The following is a 7,821-nucleotide window of genomic DNA, read 5'->3' as shown; positions in this document are numbered from 1 at the left end:
ATAAGTTTGTTGAGTATTCCTGGGAAATTATACGGAAGGGTATTGATTGAGAGGGTGAAGGCATGTACAGAGCATCAGATTGGAGAAGAGCAGTTTGGTTTCAGAAGTGGTAGAGGATGTGTGGATCAGGTGTTTGCTTTGAAGAATGCATGTGAGAAATACTTAGAAAAACAAATGGATTTGTATGTAGCATTTATGGATCTGGAGACGGCATATGATAGAGTTGATAGAGATGCTTTGTGGAAGGTATTAAGAATATATGGTGTGGGAGGCAAGTTGTTAGAAGCAGTGAAAAGTTTTTATCGAGGATGTAAGGCATGTGTACGAATAGGAAGAGAAGGAAGTGATTGGTTTCCAGTGAATGTTGGTTTGCGGCAGGGGTGCGTGATGTCTCCATGGTTGTTTAATTTGTTTATGGATAGGGTTGTTAGGGAGGTGAATGCAAGAGTTTTGGAGAGAGGGGCAAGTATGCAACCTGTTGTGGATGAGAGGGCTTGGGAAGTGAGTCAGTTGTTGTTCGCTGATGATACACCGCTGGTGGCTGATTGGGGTGAGAAACTGCAGAAGCTGGAGACTGAGATTTAAATTGGTAAAGTGTGTGAAAGAAGAAAGCTGAAAGTAAATGTGAATAAGAGCAAGGTTATTAGGTTCAGTAGGGTTGAGGGACAAGTCAGTCGGGAGGTAAGTTTGAATGGAGAAAAACTGGAGGAAGTGAAGTGTTTTAGATATCTAGGAGTGGATTTAGCAGCGGATAGAACCATGGAAGCGGAAGTGAGTCACTGGCTGGGGGAGGGGGCGAAGGTTCTGGGAACGTTGAAGAAGGTGTGGAAGTCGAGAACGTTATCTCGGAGAGCAAAGATGGGTATGTTTGAAGGAATAGTGGTTCTAATGATATTATATGGTTGCGAGGCGTGGGCTATAGATAGGGTTGTGCGGAGGAGGGTGGATGTGTTAGAAATGAGATGTTTGAGGACAGTGTGTGGTGTGAGGTGGTTTGATCGAGTAAGTAATGAAAGGGTAAGAGAGATATGTAGTAATAAAAAGAGTGTAGTTGAGAGAGCAGAAGAGGGTGTATTGAAATGGTTTGGTCACATGGAGAGAATGAGTGAGGAAAGATTGACCAAGAGGATATATGTGTCAGAGGTAGAGGGAACGAGAAGTGGGAGACCAAATTGGAGGTGGAAGGATAGAGTGAAAAAGATTTTGAGCGATCAGGGCCTGAACATACAGGAGGGTGAAAGCCGTGCAAGGAATAGAGTGAATTGGAACGATGCGGTATACCGGGGTCGACGTGCTGTCGGTGGATTGAACCAGGGCATGTGAAGCGTCTGAGGTAAACCATGGAAAGTTCTGTGGGGCCTGAATGTGGAAAGGGAGCTGTGGTTTTGGTGCATTATTACATGACAACTAGAGACTGAGTGTGAACAAGTGTGGCCTTTGTTGTCTTTTCCTAGCGCAACCTCGCACACATGAGGGGGAGGGGGTTGTTATTTCATGTGTGGCGGGGTGGCGATGGGAATGAATAAAGGCAGACAGTATGAATTATGTACATGTGTATATATGTATATGTCTGTGTGTGTATATATATATATATATATATATATATATATATATATATATATATATATATATATATATATATATACGTTTGGATGTATAGGTATGTATATTTTGCGTGTGTGGACGTATATGTATATACATGTGTATGTGGGTGGGTTGGGCCATTCTTTCGTCTGCTTCCTTGCGCTACCTCGCTAACGCGGGAGACAGCGACAAAGCAAAATAGATATTATAAATGATATATATATATATATATATATATATATATATATATATATATATATATATATATATATATATATATATTAAGCCTCACCTGAGTGAAATATATCTGTTCTAGCCTTTAATAGTTGCCAAGAGGAGGACTGCTGGTCTGATGGTTTTCAAAATTTGTATCTGTTAACCTCTAGACCTTCACCCTCCTAAGCTGATTACATTGAGGTCTTGATAGCGCTCATTTGACATTTCTCTCTCTCTGTGTCCTACTGCTGTACTTATATTATTTCAAGTCGGGATTAAAGTTTACTTTTAACGGCAAGACACCAGTAGTGTATTTCCTTGCTCAATATGCAATATAATTTTAAACTTTATTGCATATTCGTCATGGAAATCAATTTAGTGTCCGCTACCCAAGATTTAGAGAGAGACTTTAGTTTTCCTCTTGAGTCAGCAGACAAACTGGCGTACTTTCACCTGAATCTCTGCTAATCGTGTGACCCACACGAGGGCAGTCTACTCCTCCCTGACCCACTGCGGTGGCGACCCACTTTATCAGTCATTCCCTCACCATCAGTCCACGTAATATTGGTAATTCGGGTGGGCCGAGATTGAGACTTACTATGATGATTCATGTATTGACTACGGATGTTACAGATCATCGTATAAGTTATCAATCATTACTTTAAAATCACTCAGTGACAGTTATAAGTGTGATTGCTACCTAATTGAGGCTTAAGATGTCGGCTAACCAATAAACGAGGGGGGAACTTGGTTTGTTTACTCTGTTATTTTGGAATATTTCAATTATTTCGGTTTAAATGCAAAACAATTTATAAACGACTAGGTGACCTCACAGCTTATGAGATTTCACCAGTATGCTGCTTTTAGCGCTTATCGCTATCTTACTATGAAGAAATTTTCATTTTGTTTGAATGGCTACGAATCTTTTACTTTCCTATCAGTTGTTCTTCCCGCTTCATGGAACACAGTTTGGTTGGATTGCACAGCGTTGTTTTAGTATATTTCTGCTAATTTCGCCACATTTCGGGATTTTGTTTGCAATTTTATTTCTTACAGTATCCGTAATATTATTCATAATGAATGGAATAACAAATCATATATTCGGTATGTTTAATAATGATTTACAGTTTGGATGTGTATGGTTGTAAGCCAGCAAAAAAAAAAAAAAAATAGACAACTGGGTAGGCATCACAGGAATGTTGAATAGAATTTAAGTATACAAAGTTAATTCCTAATACCATAAAGATAACGTTAAGAAACGGTTCCCTCAGGTACATTTACTGGGTTGTGCATGAAAATTTCAAAATGAACTCGAGGAATATTTACATTAAGCTTCGGGAGTGACCCTTAATTCATCTCCATCACATGATAAAGTACCGTTTTCTATCATATGCTGGATAAGAGAATCGATAAGGGGTGCCTGACCTAAATTCTTGTTTCGACATTCTGGCAGGAATAGGAGATTATAAATGTTTTTAACGTTAATCCTCTTCATCTGCACGTCCTGGTAGTTACTCTTCTTAAGAAAGTCCAGAAATGCTGCGCTCCATGTGTCCATTGTGCTAGGGAACGAAGAGACTCGTTATTTCACCCAGCTGGAAGGAAAAACAAAACGGAAAACTGTAGCCTATATTTTTTTATTTGGCTTTATGCTGCGGAAAGCTAAGATGTACTGGTCGTTCAAGCGATACTGAGAACAGTGAAGAACTGATTCATGTGACTTTGCATCAAAGGACAATGGTGAAAAGATGCAGTGAATGTTTATTACACCGTTACATAAGATAATACTCTCATATTTTACTTCACCCAGTTGTATCATATCTAACATCCTAACAGACTGGCAGTGTTTTTTGTTTTTACTACACATGTTACAAACGAATTGCTTTACCTGGTGATTTTTCCTGAAGGAAGTGTACAGTGTTGCTCAGAGGATCTGTGTTACTACGGCAGCAAGCGCCAGTATCACCAGTACTGCCAACTCGTCTCACTCTGAAATAACGCAATCGAATCTTTTGTCAATTTTTTTCAGCTTTCGTATCCCCCAGAAGTGTCACGTCCCGTTGAGTTTTGTGAATTTAATTCATAACAAAGTGTATACATGTACAGAACATATATGTATAATATTTATTTAAGATCAATTTCGAAAATTTGAAATTCTCAAAAGTGATCCTATCCACAATGCAGTGACGGGTGCACATCATGTTTCTCATAGACATCAGCACGACAAAGTTTGATGTGTATTTTTTCCAAAGTTTAGTAGTACATAATCCTGTTAACTATGCATTTCAAGAATGTCCGCCGATGATGAGGTTATTTTTGTAATATAATCGTCAGTTAACATTTAAAGCCTTATGATGATATATGGAGAGATGTATGATTATCATACATATGAAAAGAATAGGAGTAATGATATTACTGTGGCGAGACTCAATTAGGATCAATGAATGGAAATACAGAGTTAAGTTTTGAGTATGATGATTGTTAGGATGTTAGATGTGTTTTGCGGTAGACAAGCAAGGGCACACGAGCATTATGTTCAAGAATATAATATGTTAGATTTAGAAAAAACATACGATAGATAATGATAATAACAAGCATAGTACGTAATCTGGCTCATTGACAACTACCAATGTACAATACATGTACTTGGCCATGGACTGTATGTGTGTTGAGAGCGTGTATGGTCTTTTGGATTGTCGAAAGCCCAAATAACCAACCAACGAACCAGCTGGGGTAAGAAAACTAATGACAATTAGTCGTCTGATAACGGTTAATCATTTCTGATGAAAGTGACGCAGCGGAATCCCATCATTGCATGTAAATTAAGTCGTTAAGGGAGGCATATGCAGATGTTCACCAAGAAAATCATAAAACCATATGGAACAAAGAATTTAAATGTAGAACTTTTTTGGTAACCAAAATGGAAGATATCCAGTTTTTTCTGCTGATATCTCTCTATGAGATGTTATATGAGCAAGGGGAAAGTCATGAATATTTCAGAGTAAGGCAAAGATTCGTGTATAGCCAATTTCCCATAGTTTGTGTGTGGAGACCAGGCACGCCAGACCAGACCGTTTGGAAACCTCCTCTCGAACTTTGAAACTGTTGGACTTTCTTCATCTCATTTTCTCTTCCTTTATCCACTCATACTTTGCGATTGAGGTCTTCAAACACCAGAGAAGCTCTGACTACCTTTTTATTTGTTGTCATAACCTATTTTCCTTTCACCAGAGATGATTTGCCCATGCCATGTTGTTCACAAGAAAAACGTCATATTTTGCGAAGGGGTTAAGTTCCTCAAAACGCCATTAGGATATCCTTTTATAAATTGAATATTTATATATAGAAAGAACATCCCGATCGTGTTCTTCTTACATTTTACCCGATTTAGTAGCATCAGTCACTGTTTACACAACGCATATGTTCACCAAAGAGAGTCCACGACACTATGGGTAGACCCAGGTTCCACGCTACCTTGTGCCAGTAATGGCACACCCGAGAATGGGATGTCATTAACAACAGCCCGTGTCAAGTTTAGTCTTGCAAATCTTGACACACACACACACACACACACACACACGTAAAACGCATAGAAAAATATCCACCCCACACTTCTTACCATGAAAACAAATCTGTAGACAGGATATATGTATTTACGGAGCGCTAATATCTGAATGAGGAAGTAAAGCTTTCGCAAGTTTTTGTGCAGCGTTCAGCTGCTTTTAAATCCCAGTACACAACATACTTGAACATTCAATTTAAGTCTGTATGATCATTAGTACATACCCTTCCATTTGTGGCGTGACCCCCCTCTCCCTCCATCTCTGGTCCGTAACCCCCTTACCTCCTTCCAGATGAAATGTCAAAATTTTGAGGAAGCAGCTGTTGTGTAATTTTCCCCACACAAAATCGTCATACAATTCTGCCAATCTGGCAACTCTTCTGTCACCGGGAGAAGAGCTGCCAGTCGTCTCCCGCCCCACCCATCATCCCTGATCGCGCACGTGAGAAACGATGGGCCTCTGGTTGTCCTTTTAATTCGATTGTCATCTACGACTCTTCATGAGTCACTGAAATTACATTGCACAACATCGTTCGAGTCGGTTGTAGGTACCCAATTATTCCCTAGTGTTAAAAGCTTTGGTAAACATTTGTAACCAACGTATGAATTTCGGTGGGTTTCAGAACGATTCATTGGTAGCGAGTGTTGGCAACAGTGGTTACATGTCGTACACCGCACTGATCACGTGCACAAGGATCAGCTGCCAGGCGTTCTCCATCTTTTATTCAAACCTCATCAACTAGAGTTATTGGTTGCTGTAATATATAGTCGTTAGTAGTGATCACCAAGTGTCAGGGCATTTTGTACCCTTGCATGTTTATGCTGTTGTAGAAGAGTCAAATAAGGCGACGTTATTTCATAAATTATATTGTATATTTTTTTTTATATACATTGACACTGCGATCGGACAAGGAAACTTTACATTCACGCGTGATTTCCTCATGCTTTACTTTTTCCCCGCATTCTGCAACTTCATAGATATTTCCAAACATATTCCATACATCTTTATGTAATTTTTTACTTATCCCCATATCTTGCCAACACTTAACGAAGACTTGCGAAACATGATCACTGATACTGTCAGTTTTTATAATGCATCGGTTATGATGTTATTGTATAATGTGTTTGAGATATTTATTAACTAATTCATGTGGTAATATTTTAGTACAAGCACTTTTAAGTATTATGGATGAGGCCCACGTCTCCTGTTATCAAATTTTTGAATTCCGAATGCTGACGAGATACCATAGATTTCCGACTTGTGCTTGGGCCGATTTGGAGACGGCACTTGGCGTATTACATTGGCTGGGGCTCCTTACCTATATATGTACCCAAATCTCCATGAACAAATCACAGCTTAAGCATAGAACAAATGTTGATATGTGCACTAGTTTTAAAGCAATGCCAAACGTACTTTTTCGTTGGCAATTATTTGCATAATGTCCATATACTCAAAACTGTGAGGTATGTCCGACTCAGCACTCGTAATTGTAAGATTTGGCAGACGACTTTAGATCATTATAGTCCCATGCAAGATTTTGATCAGCTTCATTTTCGAAAAAGTTAAAAAAAGTAAAATATTTAGTGATCACTGCTGTGACACAGATGTTACTAGCAATTTCTTAAACTATATGGTTAAACAAATAAACTTGGGACACAAATTTCTGCAGAAAAGATTTTCTCTAGAAACAATGTGATACATCTTATGGCAAGCATCTTTCAGAGCAGTCGTAACGTGTAAAAGCTGGTTGGATATTTGACTCTGGTCACGCAACAGCAGAGGCCTGAGCTGACGCCGAAGAAGGTTGTGTATCGTCAGGCTTTTGATATGCCGTAGAACATCGGTTCGCAGCCAACAGCGTATGTGTGATGTTTAGACAATAAACTTTCCAACGCTAGACGCGGATCCATTTAAGATGGCTGCGTGAGCTGGGTATCAGTTGCGTTTATGATCACTTCAGTTCCACTCACTCCTCTCTTGTCTTTTTCGTTCAGAAAAAGAGCGAGGGCATAGCATAGCCCGTAGCAGTTTATGAATAACGTCATACTTGACAGATGTTGAGTTTAACTGGAACAGAGATGAAAGTCAAGAAGAGGATGCACTAGATATAAGTAGAGACGTATCAAAGAGTGAAGGAAAACAGGAGTACGTGGAATCAACCAACAATCCATATTTTGCAATTCAAAAAATGCAAAGGTGTTTTCGTTAATACGCTACTTAGTAAAACTGCCGCCTGGGATCACGCCCTGAATCTGACAGGTTTTCGAAATACCCTCCAGCACTGAAGTATGATGAAGCATCGTAACATCAGGAGCAACATGAAGACAGGAAGTTTTGTAATGACAACAGCACCATGTCAGGAGCATCAGTAACGACAGCATAACTTCCGCATAAGAATTAGTTACATCAGGAGTAACGTAAGCTGGATCGCTGTTACATTAAAACCATAAGGATCACC

General features: G+C 39.3%; 1 long non-coding RNA gene across 1 annotated transcript; it reads right to left on the bottom strand.

Annotated features, from left to right (window-relative positions):
• Positions 1-2,898: 2,898 nt before the first annotated feature.
• Positions 2,899-5,785, bottom strand: LOC139759760 (uncharacterized). The gene is made up of 3 exons (XR_011715140.1): positions 5,645-5,785; positions 3,689-3,789; positions 2,899-3,395 (listed from the first exon to the last, which is right to left on the bottom strand). It is a non-coding gene; the product is annotated as an uncharacterized lncRNA (long non-coding RNA).
• Positions 5,786-7,821: the final 2,036 nt, after the last annotated feature.

The sequence above is a fragment of the Panulirus ornatus genome, chromosome 3 (assembly GCF_036320965.1).
Source record: "Panulirus ornatus isolate Po-2019 chromosome 3, ASM3632096v1, whole genome shotgun sequence".
Lineage (NCBI taxonomy): Eukaryota > Metazoa > Arthropoda > Malacostraca > Decapoda > Palinuridae > Panulirus > Panulirus ornatus.
Note: the sequence above shows the minus strand (reverse complement) of the source record. Positions and strands in the feature narration are given on the sequence as shown.